This window comes from Vulpes vulpes, chromosome 11, assembly GCF_048418805.1.
Source record: "Vulpes vulpes isolate BD-2025 chromosome 11, VulVul3, whole genome shotgun sequence".
In the NCBI taxonomy this organism is placed as follows: Eukaryota; Metazoa; Chordata; class Mammalia; order Carnivora; family Canidae; genus Vulpes; species Vulpes vulpes.
Window position 1 is genome coordinate 7,003,572 of NC_132790.1, and position 21,613 is coordinate 7,025,184.

The window sequence follows — 21,613 nt, forward strand, 5'->3', positions numbered from 1 at the left end:
ACAGAGATGATGTCTCATTTTAATTATTGTTTCGGTTTAATGGGTTTTCATTAAATTAGAAGATGGAGCAATTACTAGGGTGAACAGCTAATGTTTGAAAGGTAAGCTCCCGGGGCTCTGGGGGCAAAAAAGACAGTTGTGGCACAGAGGAGCAGAAAGCAACACGCCTCTGGAGGAGCTTGTGTGCAGCCTGAGAGAAAGCGGCCCTGGCTACCTCTTTGCCCAGCCGCAAAATAGAGTTGGCTTCCCCTCGTGGGGATCCGCAAACGCTAAGTGTGTATCCACCTCGGGGGAACTTCATGCAACTTTCATATCAGGAATCTGGGCTCCCCGTCATCAGACTAGAAAGAGCTCCAGAAGTACACGGCCTGCAAAGCTAGAGGCAAACCACAGGAAAACACTCCTGATGAAATGTTCCCCTCACACATGTAACGTTGTCGGTTTAGTGGATTAATGTCCAACTTCCCATCCCCCAGGAAGCTGGTCCAGCTTCACCACAGGCTGTAAGGACTAAAATCCTGTTCACTAGCAAATGCTCAGAGGCCCAAAGGGACAGGACTTTGTCGACCTGGGCACTGGCTCATCCCAGAAACTGCACAGATTTGGCACTTGGGGACCAACAGGGTAGCATTACTCCCGACAGAGGGAGGGAAAGAATGAGGAGGAGAGCATGAGGGCAGGCAAAGGGGTAACAATCTCCTTTATTGGGGTCCCAGTGGTCGGAGGCGAAGGGTGTGACTTTACACTAGAGAAGGACCAGGGCTCGGCCTTGCACAAGTCGGCACCCGAGAGGGTGAGGGGGCTTGGCAAGCTCCAAACACGCAGGTGGGTGGTCTCCAAGTGAGCTGAAGGAGAAAGAGGGCAGCTACAGGGGGTCCTTCTAGAAATAATGGGCCTGTTAGGTTAGGGCAGGCCTGGTCACCACGGATGCCAACAAAGTAACATGGGAGCATCTCAATAGACTCTTCCACAACACTCTCAAACAGGGAGAAATCATAAAGTAGCTCTAGTCCCAGGTAAATCCACAGGAACTAAGTGACGAAGGAGGGACCCCCACCTGCTCAGCAACACCCCCCACAGCTTGAAACAGGCCACCTGTCAGGGCCCGTTTGGGCTAGCCAGGGCTGCTGGAAGAGGGATTTTGCTCCATTACTGCAAGTGCCCTGAAGACTTCTGCCAGGGGTAAGAATTTGGGACTCAATATAATGCTTCCTCCCCTCCTCAGCTCCTTTATTTCCACCATCCTAAAAAGCACACCATCAGCTCCCAGATCACGTGCATTAATCTAATTACATGCCTAGTTAACTAATTAGTTCCAGAGTCACTGCTGAGGAGGCCTCCCTTGGTATTATTTTTCTATCCACATTGGCCACAGGGTGCCTGTCTGTGCTTTTGGGTTCCTGGGGGAAAACCAAGGAATTATTGGCCTTTCAACCGTGTGCTGAGCAGGGACAGGAAAGCGTCACGGACACCTCAAACAGCAGGCTTTGCACAGAAGCTCCAAGAAATAGGTACCTCTGTCCACAAAGGGGGCTCTGGGTGCGGGGTCTTGCTGGGCTTCTTTGAAAACGGACCCCCTCTTTAGAGACGTTATTCCAATCATATTAGATGTTAATATTTGAAGCGAATCCCTGGAAACCCTGCTTTTCCAGAACTGAAATTACTCTCTGTCCCACAGATGCTTCTCCACTAACTTGCCACTACCACCTTCCCAAACAAGATCTACAACCAACTAGGGGCTAAAATTACAATCTTCACTTACTAAAGCTTTTCTGAAGAAATATAAAGGTCAATTTGGGGAGGGCGGGGATCGGTCTTTTATCATTGCTGCAAATAATTTGGCTCCAGCATGTCCTAGGGTAACAAACCCAAGCAGCCAGCTTTCAGTAACTGGCTCCTTCACGGTCCTAAGTGGGGTCTTCGTGATAATTTGAATTATCATCTCAAAGCGGACCTCAGCAGGTCCCGAGGAGACTTCTATCCATGGTCTGACTTGCCCAGCAAATATTACTTTTGGCTCCCTGGACATCTACCCCTGCCCAGAACAGTGGTGAGCTCCTCTCCGTGCAAGCCCTTGTGGGCCACAGGTGAGCCCTGGGAGTGCAGGGCACAGGAGGGGCTCTTCACCCCAACTTCTCCCGCCTGGAGCTCCAGCGCCCCCCCATGCCCAAGCCCTGCTCCCCACTCTGGGCCCAACCCCAATTCCTGTAGCACCTGAGGCTCTGGAGCCCCAGCTGAGGGGGATCTTCCCTTTCCAGTCCAAGGTTCAAACACATGCTGCGGAGCGTGTGCCCTGTGCCTGCAGCAGGCTCTGCACCGCGGGGAATAGGACACACACGGTTTGCAGGGAGACGTCCAGTCAGGCTTGTTAGCTGTATGAACGAGAACCATTCATTCAGTCACATCTTACCAAATCCAACAGCCAGTTCTCAACCCTCAGCCCAACTGACCTCTCCGCAACCTAAAGGTTGTCCCCTCCCTCCTCTTTGAGGCATTCTGGGTTTCCTACAATGGCTGGGGCCACCTTGAGGCTTCTTCATGCCCTCTGCTGCTTCCTCTCTGGTTAGTTGTCAGGGTGTCCCCCCAGAGCCCCCTTCCACTCCTCTTCCTCTGCGGGAAGACCCTCCTGACCCCTATTCTCCTCCTAAATCTCTCCTGTATCTGAGAATCACAGAGACCTTTCTCAAACTTAAATCACCATCAGTCACCTCAACCCTCAAACAGCTGGTCACACTAGTCTCCTATCACCACGAAAGCAAGTTACCACAATCTCAGTAGCATAAACCAACACAAGTTTACCATCTTACAGTTGTGGAAACCAGAAGCCTGAAATGGGTTTCACTGAACCAAAATCAAGGTGTGGACAGGGCCAAGCTCCCTCCAGAAGTTCTAGGGGGTGTGAGCCCATCTCCCTTGACTTTTCCAGGCTTCCTGGGTTCATGTGCCCTTACCTACATCTACCCAGGCTAGCAGCACAGCACCTGCCTGCTGCCATGTTCACCTGCATGCGTGTCCCTCTCTGGCTTTCCTCTTTCATCTTATAAGGACGCCTGTGATGATATCGGGCCCACCTGGGGAATCGAGTCCCAACATAAAGATCCTTAACTTGGGGACACCTGGGTGGCTTGAAGTTGAGTGTCTGCCTTTAGCTCAGGTCGTCATCCCGGGATCCTAGGATCAAGTCCCACATCAGGCTCCCTGCTTGGAGCCTGCTTCTCCCTCTGCCTATGTCCTTGCCTCTCTGTGTGTGTCTCTCATGAATAAATAAATAAGACCTTTTTAAAAAAAAATCCTTAACTTAGTTGTTTTTATGATATAAAGCAACCTATTCACAGGTTCAGGGGCTTAGGACAGAGATCTCATTGGGTGGGCCATTATTCAAACCACCACTCTGCACAACACACTGTAATCAAGACCCTAAGGCCTCACCACTGGCCTGCAAGACCCCATGTGACTTGGTGTTACAACTGAAGCTGAAATGAAGATGCAGTTTTTGCAAAAAAAAAAAAAAAAAAAAAGCAGTTTTTGCTTTGGCTCTCGATGTGCTCCCTGGCCTCCTCTGATACCTCCACCAACACTGGCCATCCTTGAGCCCCTTAAACTTGTTCAAACCCTTTGTAACCCTTGTTCTAAGAATGTGGGCCCTGGAGCAGAACAGCTTAGATTCAACTCTCAGCTTTGCCACTCGCTGGACCTATGATCTCGGCCAAGTGGTTTCACCTCCCTGTGCCTCTGTTTTCCTTTCTATAAAATGGGACGCATAACATCCACCTTCCATGTAGGAGTATTATAAGGATTAAAGGAGATCATGAATATAAAGAATTTAGAGGAGTGTCTAGCACATGAAGAGCCTTCATCATTAATAGTGCAAGTGATCATTAGTGATATTATCTCTGCATGGGTAACTCATTTTTCATTCAGGCATCAGCACAAATACCACCTCCGCAGAAAAGCCTTCCCCAATCCGTCCTAAAGTCAGCCTTCTCCTGCTCTTTCTACAAGACTGCTATTTTATTTCCTTCATGGTATATATTACTGTCTAAAGTTGCTAATTTACACTGTGATCACCTTTACTGACCACACGCTTCAGGAAGTCAGAGACTTTGCCTTTTCTCTGCTACATCTCTGACACCCAGAACAGTGCTTGTCACGCGGAGGCACAATAAATATTTGTTGAATGAATGGATGAATATGATATTCTGCGGGCTGTCTCCTCCCTGCACCTAGACCAAGAGCCCACAAGGGCAAGCGTCTGCCAAAGTCCTTTTGTGCAAGGGACCCAGCACAGCGACTGGCACACAGCAGCGCAGCCAACTCTCAGTTAACATTCGCCCGCTGACCGATATGTAAATAAGCTCTAGAGGCACCTTCAAAGCTACAAGTCTCAAAAAAAGAAATGATTTTTCTCCGGCAGGCTACTCAAAGATTGAGAGGGAAAGGATTCTGAAGTCCCATGCCGAAAACAAAGCAATTCAAAGCAGGAGTCCGGGACCTTGCTCTTCAAGCCTTGCCCTGTCCTCAACACGCATGCTGCACGAAGCACACGCCAGTGGACTGGACAGGTTCCTGATTATGGGGGGATCTGCTGTTCCAATCTTTTAAGACTGTATTTATTTATTTGACAGAGGGAGAGAGAGAGAGAGAACCCACACAGGTGGGGTGGGGGTGTGTAGAGGGAGAATCTGAAGCAAATCCTGTGTGGAGCCCAGAGCCCGACATGGGGCTCGAACCCACAAACCTCCAGATCATGACCTGAGCCCACATCAAGAGTCAGATACTTAACGGACTGAGCCACACCGGTACCCTGGTGAGATCTGCTGTTTAAATGAAATATCAGAAAGGATGTCGTGGCTAACTTATACACAAATCACACACAATAAAAGTGAATTGCGGGCAGCCCCAGTGGCTCAGCAGTTTAGCGCCGCCTTCAGCTCAGGGCGTGATCCTGGAGACCCGGGATCGAGTCCCCCATCGGGCTCCCCGCATGGAGCCTGCTTCTCCCTCTGCCTGTGTCTCTGCCTCTCTCTGTGTGTCTCTCATGAATAAATAAATAAAATCTTTAAATAAATAAATAAATAAAAGTGAATTGCTGGAGAAAGCCCTGCCAAGCCTTGAATACCAACGCTGCTGTGTCTCATTCCCAACGATGCCTGCAGCTCCCAATGCTTGGTAGCTGGCACCTTCTCCTGTAAGGTGTCCCACTCCCCTCCCCAGAAAGTCTGGAAAAATAGTCTGAGGTGGACCCAGCGTCAGGATTTATTTATTTAAGTCTTGCAACTGATTGCGACAAGTAGCCGTGGCTGAGAACTGGGTCCTGCTTGATATCCTGGCTCCAGGTCAAAAGTGGCAAAGTGACCAGCCTCAGGCCGGATGGAGCGTGGTCACCGTGTTGGTTTAGCCCCCGCACTACGCATCACTCTCCCAACCAGCATGGCATATTTCACCAAGTCCAAGGTGCCACAGTTTAGAAGGTTCGCCACTGTCTTACACCCCCTAGAAAGAAAAACAGAAAGCTACCAGTTGTAACTCTAAGGCACTATTGATTTAAGACCACTTATGACATAATTATGAGATTTCAGTGTGTGTTAAGAAAACAGTATAAAAGTTGGGAGAGTTCACATATAAAAATCCAGATCTCCAGTAAAAATTTAGATGACCTGGCAGCATAGGGCTCCCATCCCCACAGGCAACAATGCAGTGAATGCTGACGCTGAGGATCAATGCACAGCCGCGCACCAAGTCACCAGGTGGCTGCATTCCCCCACTCAGCGGTTAGCTGGCTGACCCTCCAAGCTTGTGGGATTGGGGCCCCTCCCCAGCACGTCTCCAGCTTGGGCTAATTCCCCAAACTCTACATATACCCAGCCCCCACACGAAGGCCCTCCATCCCCAGCCCTCCCAGGCCCTTCCTGGCTCCCTCAGGTGCTTCTCAGCTGATGCTGGGGCCCTGATGACAAGAATCACCTAGCCCTGGATCCTCTCAGCCCTCGGCGTGGCCAGATTTTGGCAAAACAGAACAAGACAGCCCCTCTCTTTTTCTCCACTGCAATGTACAAATACAGCCATTGTCCTTGTGCGCCAGGATATGGAAAAGATTGGAAAACACTGCCCTGTGTCGTAGAAGAATTTGAGATCAAAAGGCTCGGAATGAGCCATCAGTCCTGTCAATGAGATACTAAGTCATTTTAACCCCTCTGAAATTCTTTTTCTCTCCCATTAAATGGTGACCTAGTCCTACTTCTATCACAGAAGCTACATGACAAATACATGCAATCATCTGCGCGATGTTTGTCGCTGTCACTTTCTTCCCTGAGTGCCAGGGGGTCAGTCACCACCAGGTGAGCAGCACACTGGGGTGGCTTCCTCTCACCAGCTTTCTCAAGCAGCTGACAGTCTAGCAGTGTGAACAGGTGGACAGAACGCAGTGTGATGAAAATAAATCCCGAGTGAATAAATTTCTTGCACTGAATCCATAAATAATTCGGACTAGGAATGGGAGGCCACGAACATAAGGATGGTGTGGGTTCATAGGTGTCTCTGGATAAATCAGGGAGCGAGTGAGTGAGGAGCAACTAAGCCCTGTGTCAGCAGAGGAAGCCTCAGGAACAACAGTTGGCCTTTTTTTTTTTTTTTTTTTGAGAGAGAGGTTGAAACATCTTCCTTAAAAAGTGTTTCATCTCACTTTTTCAAATTCACGACGTAAACCAGCAACTTCTTAAACTCTTTGTTGCTGTCCCACAACATCGACAGGGTATAGGTATACTCGTAAATGGGCGTTTCTGGCTTCTGTTACCCCCAAATCTCCTCCTTTCAGGGGTACCAAACAATCCAGACCCCATATTCTATTTTTGCAAGAAATGATAAAAATGAAAGAAGCAACTGTACAATATTTTGATCAACCACAGAGTAATAATATGAGCATGATCCATGCAAAGATGCCTGTCAGCATTTCTCTTTATGTGTAACTACTGACGTAGCCCCCTTTCCTCGATTATGCTCTTGTTCACTCTATGCATAGAGTCTGTCAAGGGGGGGGTGGGGGGGTGTCATTGAGCCCGGGAGCCCCAACCTGCATAAATACGTGCCACACACCCAGTCGTTCTGTGCAACTTTTCCAAGTGAATTGTTGGAGAGATTTAAGAATTCTTCAAAAGTGTCACAATAATAACTATTTTATCTTTTTTTATGCCATAATTATGATTTGGAGCTTTGCTTTTCTTATTTCATCCAGGCACACCACAACTCATGAATAAAATATGACAAGTGTGATAGCAGCCATTGGAGAGGGTTCATCCGTAACAGCAGACGTGCTCAGGGTACAAAGAGCTTGTGTCTTTCCAACAGCCTTTGTTTCTGGGACGGGCTTTCATCTCCAAGAAGGACCACATGCGTCCTCCCCAACACCCCCTCCCAGTCCCCCTCCCGCCACCTCCCAGTTCCTGCCTTCAGCACACCTGAAACCGTGTTTACTTTGTCTTTTAATGAGGACATTTCCAAACAATTAGGGAACAAATCAAAACACCAAAGGGCGCTCTGCTCCCCAGGAAACTGGCTTGAAACAACCCATCAAACAACTGACTCAAAGAGACACAATCAGAACCACAAGCCAGCGCCCCGAGTGTGTGACTTGACGTCTTGAAAATCACTCACGTCACTGCACCCACCTGGCAAGACATTTAAAGCACCCACAAAGTTCTCCTCTGAGAACTTTCCTCTCCCCAGCAGAGTCTGCCAGGTCCCTCCCAAGTTCAGGCTCTGGCATGACTTTCAAAGAAATAAATGTGAAAAGGGAAGGAAAGGAACGCGTGGCTCTGCAAAACCATCAGCATTTATCATGTGGCCCCAGGGATGTCAGACTTCAAGTTTCAAGGTTTCATTTTTGAAAGCAAATCTCTGAGCATCTTGTTCTATCACACATAGAAAACCAGCCGGCTTCCACGTTCCCTTCCAAACACAATTTTTTTTTTTGTTTCCCAGAGTTTATTTCAAAATATGCAAGTGCCAAAAGACATTTTAAAGTCGCTGCTCGCCTAGAACCGGAGGGATGGAGATTGAGACCTCCACAGAGGGGCAATTTGCCAAACTTCCAAAGTTGTGGGTTTGTCTGTGGAGCTTGACCACAAAAACAAAAACAAAAATTAAAAAAAAAAAAAAAAGCCAAGATTAAGCTAAGGCTGCAAAATGTTTCTAACACTCCTCCAGAAGATGAACCCGGGTACCATCAGGCAAACCAGAATGCAAAAGCTTCAGCATATGTTGTTTTCTTGTGTGTACTGGGCAAAATGCATAGTGAGAACTAATTTGGGGGAATTATGGGTCTACATTGTCTTTTAACTGCACCCAGGTGCTCCAGACACCAGGCAACCTTGAATGGTGCCCCCTTGTGCCCACGAGAACCAGCCAAAGCCTGGGTGACCGGCTCCTTGGGGGAGACCAGGATCTCTGAGGAGGTGACTGTCATCACACCATCTTATCTGCAAGGACCTGCACCTCGCCACCTACTGACACTTCGTGACCTTGGGCAACCCAAAGGTGGGGAAGTGAGGATGAAAACTAAAATTCGTCTTCCACCACCCACTCCGCGCCCTACGCCTCCACTGATATGCCAGACATGCTTGCAGTCTGTACAGCAAGACGAGTCTGAATATTTGGCAGATAAACACGGTGGCAGCTTGAACACTCATGAAAAAGCGAATTTTTTATTTTCACAAGATAATGCACAATCACAGTGTTTGGAGCTCTGAGAAGCGGACCACTTGGAGAGGCTGGGCCGAGCCTCCCTTCCTTCAGACTTGGTATCTGAAAGAGGCCAAATGGCAGCAGCATTTAAATCTTTAACAGACACTGTCAAATGGGATTAGACCTCAAACTTTAGGTTTAGTGGTAAAAGGGAAGAAAAATAAAGAGATTCCCAAACAAGCTGCGTACATAGCAGTATTAATGACAAATCTTGACTTGTAACTCAAAAGATCTCAAAGGGCAAGTCCCAAGGCCTTGAGCGATAGAGCCAGCAGACAATTTCTAATGTGTCTCCTCCACAGGCTGGGCACTACCTTCCACCCTCCACTCACCTTCTTCTCCCACCCAGGCCTACAGGGCAAAGTACAACATTCTTCAGATTGACTTTTCCAGATAAAGCTTAGAGACTCATGGTGTGGGACATGAGACTGATCTGCATTTGAGCCCACTCCAGTGTGCACCCAAATGTTTCTGGGGCTCCCCATTCACAACGTTAGCAGTAGCTCACCCGCAGCATTGTAGACCCAGCCTGAGCAGCACAGAACTGGCCACACGCATCAATTCAACCAAAAGGATGAGTCAAACACACTTGAGACTACAACTACGTGCACTCCACCCAAAACCTTCCACTGATGGCTGGCATTTCTCAATTTGAGTGTTAAGCCTCCGTTTTCATTTGTGTAGAGGGCATGGTGGTTGCTGAGAAGAGACCCAGATGCCTTGAGCACGCTGTCTCCTCACCCCACACCATACAGCCACGCTATGTTCTGAGACTTCTGCTTGGCCACTGAGGAAGAAAAGAAAGAAGAGATTCTTTTTTCTGTAATGGCAGCCTGAAGGTAGAGAATGAGGGCTGCTCCCTCCTCGCCAGGCCTTTGGGAAGGGTTTGAGCTTCTAGGTCTAGAGGGTTAAGCTCTCACAGGAGATAGGGTATTTTCTTGCGAGATTTTGTGGATTCTGGGCAAAGCAAGGATAACTGGGACCCCTGAAACAAAGTGTGCAGTGGGTGGGACTCTTTAGTCCTTCTCCTACTTCCAATGCGGACTTCTTCCATGAGGACCGTGGATGCTCTGAATACCTGAGACTCTGGGTCAGCCTAAGGGGAAGAAGCACTGAGCCAAAGTGCCAAACTTCAAGGAAGCAATTAATGAAAACGCCCTCAAATTTTGAATGTGGGGCATATAAAGGGAGGCAGATTAATATGAGAGCTGAGTTTAAAAGCAATGAGAGATACACTAGGTAAGAGCAAGGGGAGAAAGGGGGAAGAAGAGAGAGTTTTTCAGGCAGGTCCACATTTGATACCCAGCTGTGCTACTTACCAGCTGCATGACTTTTCTGAGCCTCAAGTTCCTCATCCATAAAACAGGATAAAACTCCCAAGCTCACAGATTGGCATGACATATGGAAGGTTCCACAAAGATCAGTTCCTTCTCTTATCTCCCTTTCGTGACTTCCCTTTCATTGTCCCAACCTACAGAATTCCCACTGATTTTAAGATATTTGTTATCTAGACAATTAAAGAACAAAATGTTACATTCGTAGATTCTCACCAGGAGGAGGGACCCTAAAACAGTGGTCCTCAACTGGGATGATTTTGCCCCCAGGGGACATATAATAATGCTTGGAGATATTCTTAATTGTTACAACTGGGAGGTGCTACTGACATCTACTTAGCAGAGGCCAAGGATGCTGCTAGACATCCTAGAGTGTCTAGGGACAGGACAGTCCCTCACAACACAGAATTATCCAGTCCCAAATACCAGCAGTGCCTAAATGAAGAAACACTGCCCAAGAGGACCTTGGGCCCAACCTCCCACTAATCCAGAAATGTTCTCTAAGAGAGATTATAGAGCCAGCTTCTGTTTGAACACCCTCAGGGATAACCCACCCATTACTGGTGAGCCCTAACTCAAAATGTCCTTTATTTTAAATCAAAATAAAGAACTTTCAGCTAGTTGGTCCTATGTTGATCTCTTCTTCTCAACAGGATAAATCTAAAACCTCCTGCATTCCTCAAGTAATTTGTGTGCTTTAGGTTCTGAAGCGTGCAAAGCCCTGAAGGAGAACCAAACGTGAACAGAGCCCCCATGCTCAGGAAGCCTGTACACCCTCACCCAGAAGACAGAGGAACAAAGTACAAAAGAAGCCACAATAAAATGTGGATTAAGTAAAGTAAAAAGGAATATGCTGAATCTCCCAGGACAAAGAACCCATTGAATTGAAGCTGAGGTCATCCACGATTGGTCGAGAAAAGATGTGGTACATATGGAAGAAGATAAAGAGGATGAAATGGAGATGGGGCATTTCTAGCTGACAAAACACCAAGAGCAAAGACTTGAAATATGAGAAAGTGCACACACACGCAAAGGTCAGTAGTAGGACGGACAACGCTTAGAATCAGGAAAGTAAGGATGTAAGAGATGAGAACAGAAAATGGGTAGGAACCAGATCCATGGGAGATCTCAAATGTCATGCTAAGAAGTTGATTCTCCAAGCCACACTCTGCATAGGGCAGTGCCATAATGGGTCCTAGAGAGACTATGTTGGCCACACTTTGGCATATGGACCCAAAAAGAGGGAGATGGGCAATGATATGAGGTAAATCAGGATAGGGGATTGTTCAGGGTTTTAGGAAAGAAAGATATAGGCATATGTCATAGGCTGAATTGTGTCCCTCCAAAATTCAGATATTGAAGCTCTAACCCCCAACATGATGGTAACTGGAGATGGAACCATTGGGAGATCATTAGGCTTAGAAAAGGTCACAAAGGTGAGACTGGTCATGATGGGATTAGTGACCTTATAGAAGAGACTAGAGAGCTTGTGCTCTTGCAGTTTCAATCTCAATCTCAACCTCCCCCAACATCACCCCCCCCCATATGAGAATATAGCAAGACACTAGCCATCTGCAAGCCAAGAAGAGGATCCTCACCAGAACATAACCCTGTTGTCACCTTGAACTTGGGACTTCCCAGCATCCAAAACTATGGGAAATAAAGTTCTATTGTTTAACACTCCCAGTTTATGGTATTTTGTTACAGTAGCCCAAACTAATATACCATGTTAAGAAGAAGCAGGAGGAGCATACCAAAATTTCAAGAAAAGGAAGACATGGCTCTCACACCAGGTTCTGGAGGCAAGACACATGACCACATGTTCAGGGGGGATAGTTAGCTTGAGAAAGAAACAGGATCACATGGCCTGAAGGACCAAGCCTAAAGGAAGAGAAGACAGGTGATCGTAGGGTAAAATTCTTCAGGAGAAAGAGCTTAAGAAATTCATTTTAGATAAACGCAAATAGTGAGGTATAGGTGGTATGAAAGGAGGATGGGGGTAGGCCAAGGGGAAAATAGGGAATGGTTTGGAGCAGCTGCTGGGGAGTGTAGGGGCAGAAACCAAGTGGGATATACAAGCCCTGAGGGTAAATCGAGCCCAGCTGAGACTAGGCTGAAACCCTGTATAAGCAGCTGAGTCTCACCATCCCTGCTGAGAATGGATGGTGGGATTTATCCAAGGCTGGATCACAGCAAGGCAGCTAGAAGAGGCCCCTCTGTGCCCGGCGATGGGGCTAGGAGATAAAACTGGGTGGATTCCGTGTGGGGTGATGAAAAATTTTGGAAACAGAGGTGATGACTGCACAACATTGTAAATGTAATTTAATGCCACTGGACCGTATACTTAAAAAAGGGCTAAAATGACAAAATTCATGTTATATATATTTTATCGCTACAAAAAAATAGCATGTAAAAAAGTGGATGGAAAGGAAAAATGGAGCATCCTTTCAGTCCTTTGTCATCCAGTCTAAAGAAATATCCTCCAAAATTCTAATGGCCTGGCTTTTACACACCTCACCCTGGCACGTCCCACTGCTCTGGAATTAATCCAGTTTGTGAATTTTCCCCATACAGTGGAGAGCCCAGAACTGAACACAGTTCGACGTGTGGTCCAGGCAGACTAGAGTCCAGAGCAATGGTTTCTCACCGGAGGTATTTCTGGCCTGTCTGGAAGGGTACTGGGCAACATCTGAAGATATTTTTGGTTGTCACACTCAGGGGGAGGTGCTACTGGCATCAAGCGGGTGCAGGCCAGGGATGCTGCTAATGACAAAACACAAGGAGCAACCCCCACCGGAAAGAGTAATTTCTGGTTCAAAATAATCTTGCACACACAAAAAATAATAAAAATAATAATAATCATCATCATCATCATCTTGCACAACCATTATCTCCCACGATCTGGACATCATGTTCCACTGAGGTAGCCTAAGACTGATGGCATAGATTCTTCTGGCTCATACTGAACTCAAGACGGTGGGAAAACCCCAGGCCTTTCTCACATGAACTGCTCTCAAGAGAGGCTTGTTCTGTGGCTGAGGCTCTGCGCCACGGGGAAGCACTTTATATTAATCCCTATGAAATCCCATCCTGTCCAATCGCTCCTGGCTCCAGCCTGTGGAGTTACTGAGAGCCCCATTTCTGACATCCAGTGAAGTAGTGATTTCTCCCAGCACCTCATCACCTCCAGCAGCAGCTCCTCACGAGGGGTCTTCAAGTGGGTTCTGAGCTGTTTGGGGTCAGGGGAAAAGTGGGTTCCCTTTTTGTTGGTGTGCAGCATCCTGAACATTCAGCTGCGCTCCTGCCTGCTTTGCTCAAAATGATCAGGGCCTTCTCGTGCGCACCTCAGGTAGGGGCTGACCCCATCCTCTTTCCTTCCTCCTCCACCACTGCCAGACCCGCAGCTTCTTCCCTGGCCTGTGGGGAAAAGAAGGCAGCAGAAATGGCTGAGGCATGTCAGGCCAGAGAGATGCATGTACACAGCTTAGGAGTGGGGCCGAGGGCTGTTTCCCAATCTCCCTTGGTGCAACACAAAATATCTGAATTGGGTGAGACAGCAAAAGGGGGTGGTTCTTCTATTTTTGTCAGTAGAGCTATGATTCTGAACTTCTCACAAAAACAGTGAAGTCCACATTAAAGCTCCATGTATGATGCACTGTCGAATGTAACTCTCCTAAATGACAAATCTATAGAGAAAATTACAGAAATTAGGTCCATTGTAATTTTGAAAACTGAATTTTTGTGTTGCAATTGTTTGTGCAGTGCACGTATACACCATTTTCCTTTAAGATCAGTATAAAGCACTTGATCGTCCTTTCTTGAGAAGGGCTGTTTCTTGGAGTCTCTTTATTGAGATCATGGCCTTTCTTTTTTGATGGAATCAATGTCTCTTCTTAGTAAAATAGTGACAAAATGAAGATCTGAAAGTTAATATTATTCACATCCCTACATGGCAAAAATAAAAAGTTGAAGACCCTGCATCACTTTTTTTTAAAGGTTTATTTATTTATTTAATGATAGAGAGAGAAAGAGAGAGAGGCAGAGACACAGGAGGAGGGATAAGCAGACTGCATGCCAGAAGCCCAACGTGGGACTCGATCCCGGGACTCCAGGATCGCGCCCTGGGCCAAAGGCAGGTGCTAAACCGCTGAGCCACCCAGGGATCCCCCCTGCATCAGTTCCTAAATTGTTTCTGCAACTTTACCAAATTGTGAAACCCAAAATTCCAGGAGCCATTAGCCTAAAGGTTTGATAAGTAATCCATGATGCCTTCGTCGAAGTCACTGATGAAAAATACCAGTGGCTGAGCGGTGAGCGTCTGCCTTCGGCTCAGGGCATGATCCTGGGTCCCTCTGCCTGGGTGTGTGTGTGTGTGCATGTGTGTGTGTCTCTCTCTGTGTCTCTCATGAATAAATAAATAAAATCTTTAAAAAATAATAAAAATTTAAAAAAAGAAAAATGCCAGCCCAGAAAGAATTACATACAAAATCAGACAGCATGGCCCTGGGGACCACCCTTTAGGTCAACATTGATTCATGAATCAACATTTTTAGGGCATGTTTGTTCAAGCAACTATAAATCCACCAAACTCCAGTCACCGTGGTGCACAGGCACGGGGGTTTCTCCTTGTCAGTTGGTGCTGCATGCAAGCTAGTGGCTCTGTGGCTAGGGGCTCTGTGACTAGTGGCTCTGTGGCTCTGTGGCTCTGTGGCTCTATGGCTGTGGCTAGTGGCTCTGTGGCTCTGTGGCTCTGTGGCTAGTGGCTCTGTGGCTGGTGGCTCTGTGGCTCTGTGGCTAGTGGCTCTGTGGCTAGTGGCTCTGTGGCTCTGTGGCTCTGTGGCTCTATGGCTGTGGCTAGTGGCTCTGTGGCTCTGTGGCTCTGTGGCTCTGTGGCTCTGTGGCTAGTGGCTCTGTGGCTAGTGGCTCTGTGGCTCTGTGGCTCTGTGGCTCTATGGCTGTGGCTAGTGGCTCTGTGGCTCTGTGGCTCTGTGGCTAGTGGCTCTGTGGCTCTATGGATAGTGGCTCTGTGGCTAGTGGCTCTGTGGCTCTATGGCTCTATGGCTCTGTGGCTCTGTGGCTCTGTGGCTCTGTGGCTCTGTGACTAGTGGCTCTGTGGCTCTGTGGCTCTGTGGCTCTGTGGCTAGTGGCTCTGTGGCTCTATGGATAGTGGCTCTGTGGCTAGTGGCTCTGTGGCTCTATGGCTCTATGGCTCTGTGGCTCTGTGGCTCTGTGGCTCTGTGGCTCTGTGGCTAGTGGCTCTGTGGCTCTGTGGCTCTGTGGCTAGTGGCTCTGTGGCTCTGTGGCGGCGGCCAGGCATCGGCACCATGAGCAGCTTCAGCAGCAAGGAGCACGCTGCACCCTTCACACTCGAGTACCGAGACTTCCTCAAAAATGAAAAAGAACAATATATATCTCCATTTCATGTTGTTCTGATTTATGCAGATAAGCACATTTTCCACATGGTAGTTGAAGCATCACACTGGTCTAATGCAAAAATGGAGATTAGCTACAAAGGACCCTCTAAACCCAATTACAAGATGTGAAAAAGGAAAACTCCATTATGTTGCAAATTTGTTCCCTTATACAGGATATATCTGGATCTATGGTGCCATCCCCCAGACTTGGGAAGACCCAGGACACAATGACAAACGTATTGGTTGTTGCGGTGACAATGACCCCATTGATGTGTGTGAAATTGGAAGTAAGGTATGTGCAAGAGGTGAAATACTTAGGGTGAAAGTTCTGGGCATACTGGCTATGACTGATGAAGGGGAAACCGGCTGGAAAGTCATTGCCATTAACGTGGATGATCCTGATGCAGCCAATTACAATGAAATTAATGATGTCAAGTGGCTGAAACCTGGCCACCTGGAAGCTACTGTGGACTGGTTTAGAAGGTACAAGGTTCCTGGTGGAAAACCAGAGAGTCAGTTTGCTCTCAATGCAGAATTTAAAGATAAGGATTTTGCAACTGATATTATTAAAAGCACTCATAACCGTTGGAGAGCATCAGTGACGAAGAAAATCGTGGAAAGGGAATCAGTTGCATGAATACTATGGTGTCGGAGAGGCCCTTCAAGTGTGATCTTGATGCTGCCGAAGCCGTTGTGGATGCTTCACCACCACCGTGCCAATCTGCCTGCACGGTACCAACAGATGTGGATAAGTAGTTCCATCACCAGAAAAACTAAGGAATATTCTGTGGAATACAAGCTGATATTGCTGCAGTATTAGATGCAAAAGTAGTAGCTTTTCAAACCTTTAAATTCATAGAACTAATCTAACAAAATTCTGCTGTGGCCAATATATTCAGAATGGTGCATATCTAAAAGCATTCTTCATATCTCAACTAAGATAACTGTTCGTACATTCTTCAATATCAAAGCAGGTGTAATTTGGAAGTCATTTGTGAATAAATGTGCAAGATGAATGAATACTGGATGTATATTTTTACCATGTGTTAAAAAATAAAATTATTCAGTGAAAACTTCAAAAAAAAATCCACCTATTTTATCCACAAGCTCACATTTAATGATCTTGCCCAAAGACTATCTAGAGAGACTATGCTAAAGGCCCCACCAAAATCAAAGTATACTTGTCTGCAATATAACAATGAATAAAACTGGTCAAGAAGCCAGAGGTAACTGGATTTTTTTTTCTGCTCATCATGCACTTCCTTTTTTAGTAACTACACCATGGTTTTCCTTTGGAGAAGCCCCACTCACCAACCCTCTATCTATATGGTTCAGGTGTTGACTATACTCACAATGGCATGAGTAGATGTGTGACCTAGGCCTGCATAATCAGCATCATGCATCCTCCTGAACACACCATGTGGCTCAGGGATGGGTATATAACCCATGACAGTCCAATGAGACATAGTTCCAAAATTTTTGTTTTACTTATTGACAAAAAAAAAAAAAAAAAAAAAAGAGGCACCTTTCCACTGAAGCTCTGAGAAGACTATGATATAAGCCCGGGGTCTTAGGGACCACCCTACCCTGCTCCCCAGAGGAGCAGCCTACTTAAATACACCGAGCCCAAAACAGAGCAAAGCTAAGAGATGGGGAGAAAGTGAGATGAAGTCATTATGACATCAATAGAGCTCTTTAATCCAGGAAAACACAAGCCACCTCTATCCCTAACTTTGGTTACATAAGCCAATTAAATTTCTCCTTTTTACTAAAGCCCTGAGTTGGCTATTGATCTATTACAAGTACAAAAGTTTGGCTGGTACATAAGATTCTTTTAAAAATGTGATTTTGGCAGGTCCTATCATTTCATTTATCACACAGACATTTATGTGCACCCTCAGAGTTCCAGGCACTGTGCTAAACTCAGAGATAACAGAGAATAAACTTGGCTCTGGCCTCTAAAGAGGTAGTCTAGTAAAGGAGACCAACAGCCAAGGACACAAATTACAAAAAAATATGTGGCCAGGGCTAGAGTTAAAGTATAATTAATAGGGGAGCACAGAGACCAAACTGAACTGATTTCTGCCTTTCAGGGTCCAAGAAGCCATCAGAGGAAGGTGACATTTGAATGGATTTTTGAATCAGCTCCAGGGAGTCAACGATTTTTCTTCTTATGTTCCCATCTATTTAATTAAAAAAGAAACCTAGAATTTTGCCAAGAAGAGATATTAAGTTCACTAAACTATGCTCTCTAGAATCCACAACTTCTCCATTAAAATAATAATAATAATAATAATAGATATTTATCCAGCCCTTCAGCACCTCCTTCATTCTCCGTGGGTTCCCTACCATCACAAGAGAGAGGCTGGGTGATCAAAACTAAATCCGTCATACTTCTCTGACTGAGACGCATCTGAGCCTCAGGGCTAGAACCTGTTTAAAGCACTTTGAGGCTCTCTTTCCATTTCATAACTAAACTGGAAAATAATTTTCCCTTATTCCTGTTTGCTCCACACTGTCCTATATTAAGATCACTGACTGAAATGGGAGAAAGGGTCTCTGTGTCCCCTGTTCATTTTACACTTTCCATTCCAAGCATCGTGCCATGCCCACCTTCTCCTGTCACTTCTCCCAGACACGGTTAACAGTAAGATCTTAAAGCCATGGTAATTTCTGGGGAATGGGACATAACTCCGAAATCTTCCGTTTAAAGGGCAATAACTTAGGTAAAGAATAATACTGTGGTCTTGCCAGTTATACCTTTATTTCATAGGGAAAACTCTCAAAGAAGCATCAGTTTCTCTTTACTGTTTGTATAAGACATGTTTATAAATTTTTGACTTCCCACAGTCCTGCTGCTGAAATAGCTGCTCCCAAAGCTGACGACAGTGGAGCTGGCACCCAATCATCCCAATAAATACAGAAAAAGCACTTGGCAAAAATGCAACAACCATTCGTGATGATAGGGAGGAAAAAGCTCTTAGCAAGTAGATCTTCAAAGTTCTCATCACCAGAAAAGAAAAATTTTTTGTAACTATCTATGGTGACAGTTGTTAACTGGACTTGAGGTGATCATATATACAAATATTGAATCAGGTGCATCTGAAACTAATATATTACATATCATTATACTTCAATTAAAAAAAAAACTCCTAGAGGGCAGCCCTGGTGGCTCAGCGGTTTAGCGCCACCTTCAGCCAGGGGTGTGATCCTGGGGTCCTGGGATCAAGTCCCACGTCGGGCTCCCTGCATGCAGCCTGCTTCTCCCTCTGCCTGTGTCTCTGCCTCTCTCTCTCTCTCTGTGCCTCTAATGAATGAATAAAATAAATAACAAAAAAACTCCTAGCGAATGAGGATAGATGACAACCTCCTCATTCTAATACAGGGCATCTACAAAATAAATAAGTATATAAAAAACCTCCAGGTAACATCATATTTAATGGTAAAATGTTGCTTTCCTTCTAAGATTGAGCCAAAAATGTTCAGCATCCCTTCTTTTCAGCATTGTATTAGAACTTTTAATTGGTGCAATAAAACAGGAAAGGAAACCAAAGACAAAACACTGAAAACATGGGTGGCTCAGCAATTGAGCACCTGCCTTTGGCCCAGGGTGTGATCCTAGGGTCTTGGGATCAAGTTCCATGTCGGGCTCCCCATGGGAAGCCTGCTTTTCCCTCTGCCTATCTCTCTGCCTGTCTCTCATGAATAAATTTAAAAAATATTTTTTTAAAAACTGAAAAGAAAGAAGTTGAATTGCCCTTAACAATGATGACATCATTGTAAACAAAAACAAAACCTAATAGAATATGTGAAAGAAAATAACAGAGTAAGTAGATTTACCAAGGTCTCCTGATACACAATCAATATGTAAAAGTTAATTGCAACTCTACAAAACAGCAACAAATAAACATAAAAGCTATACAATGTTACATTTAAGGTAGAAAAAAATTCTAACATCAAAGAATAAATCCAATGAAAGATGTGTAACACCCTTACACCAAAAACTATAAAATAATGATGAAAGAGATTTAAAAACCTAAACTGATACAGAGATATATAATGTTCATTGATTGATTCATGGAAAACTCAGTATTTTTAAGATATGCATTATCCCAAATTGATACACAGATTTAATACAATCCACATCAAAACCCCAGTAGACTTTTTTGAAGAAATTAAAAAGCTGATGCTGAAATGTAAATTAAAATGAAAACGTTTGTAACACAGCTTGAAATCCGGCATTGTAATGCCCCCGGCACTGTTTTTCTTTTTCAACATTCCTCTGGCTATTCAGGGTCTCTTCTGATTCTGTAGAAATCTTAAGATTTGTTCCAACTCTGTGAAGAAAGTCCATGGTATTTTGATAGGGACTGCACTGAATGTGTAACTTGCCCTGGGTAGCACAGACATTTTCACAATATTTATTCTTCCAATCCATGAGCATGGAATGTTTTTCCATGTCTTTATGTCTTCCTCACTTTCTTTCAGAAGTGTTCTGTAGTTTTTAGGGTTCCTTTACCTCTTTGGTTAGGTTTATTCCTAGGTATCTTATGCTTTTGGGTGCAATAGTCAATGGAATTGACTCCTTAATTTCTCTTTCTTCAGTCTTGTTGTTAGTGTATAGAAATGCCACTGACTTCTGGGCATTGATTTTGTCTCCTGCCACATTGCTGAATTGCTCTATGAGTGGTCATCAAGACAGTGTGGTACTGGCACAAAAACAGACACATAGATCAATAGAACGAATAGAGAATGCAAAAATGGGCCCTCAACTCTATGGTCAACTAATATTCGACAAAGCAGAAAGAATATCCACTGGAAAAAGGACAGTCTCTTCAATAAATGGTGCTGGGAAAATTGGACAGCCACAAGCAGAAGAATGAAACTAGATCATTCTCTTACACCATATGCAAAGATAAACTCAAAATGGATGAGAGATATAAGCGTGAGACAATAATCCATCAAAATCCTAGAGGAGAACACGGGCAACACCCTTTTTGAACTTGGCCAAAGCAACTCCTTGCAAGATACATCCATGAAGGCAAGAGAAACAAAAGCAAAAATGAACTACTGGGACTTCATCAAGATAAAAAGCTTCTGCACAGCAAAAGACAACCTACAGAATGGGAGAAGATATTTGCAAATGACATATCAGATAAAGGGCTAGTATCCAGGATCTATAAAGAACTTATTAAACTCAACAGCAAAGAAACAAACAATCCAATTATGAAATGAGCAAAAGACATGAAGAGAAATCTCACAGAGGAAGACATAGACATGGTCAACAAGCACATGAGAAAATGCTCCGCATCACTGGCCATCAGGGAAATACAGATCAAAACCACAATGAGATCCCACCTCACACCAGTGAGAATGGGGAAAATTAACAAGACAGGAAACAACAAATGTTGGAGAGGATGTGGAGGAAGGGGAACCCTCCTGCACTGTTGGCAGGAAAGCAACTGGTGCAGCCACTCCTGAAAACTGTGTGGAGGCTCCTCAAGAAGTTAAAAATAGACCTGCCCTACAACCCAGCAATTGCACTGTTGGGGATTTACCCCCAAAGATACAGATACAGTGAAAAACGTAGACACCTGCACCTCAATGTTCACAGCAGCAATGTCCACAATAGCCAAACTGTGGAAGGAGCCTTGGTGTCCATCGAAAGATGAATGGATAAAGAAGATGTGGTCTATGTATACATGGAATATTCCTCAGCCATTAGAAACCATGAATACCCACCATTTGCTTCAACATGGATGGAACTGGAGGGTCTTATGCTGAGTGAAGTAAGTCAACTGGAGAAGGACAATCATCACATGGTTTCACTCATACGTGGAATATAAGAAATAGTGAAAGAGATTATAGAGGAAAGGAGGGGAACTGAGTGGGGAAAATTAGAGAGGGAGACAAACTATGAGAGACTTAACTCTGGGAAACAAACAAAGGGGAGGTGGGTGGGGGGATGGGGTGACTGGGTGACGGGCACGGAGGAGGACATGTGATGAGATAAGCACTGGGTGTTATACTGTATGTTGGCAAATTGAATTTAAATTTAAAAATGTAGGGTCACCCAGGTGGCTTAGTGGTTTAGCGCCTCCTGCAGCCCAGGGCATGATCCTGGAG

The 21,613-nt window shown here is 45.4% G+C and overlaps 1 protein-coding gene and 1 pseudogene across 2 annotated transcripts in view; one reads left to right on the forward strand and one right to left on the reverse strand.

The window, feature by feature from the left end:
- NELL1 (neural EGFL like 1) overlaps positions 1–21,613 on the reverse strand; it is an 805,991-nt gene that overhangs the window by 737,049 nt on the left and 47,329 nt on the right. The window lies entirely within an intron of this gene.
- LOC112934716 (inorganic pyrophosphatase-like) lies at positions 15,398–16,264 on the forward strand (annotated as a pseudogene).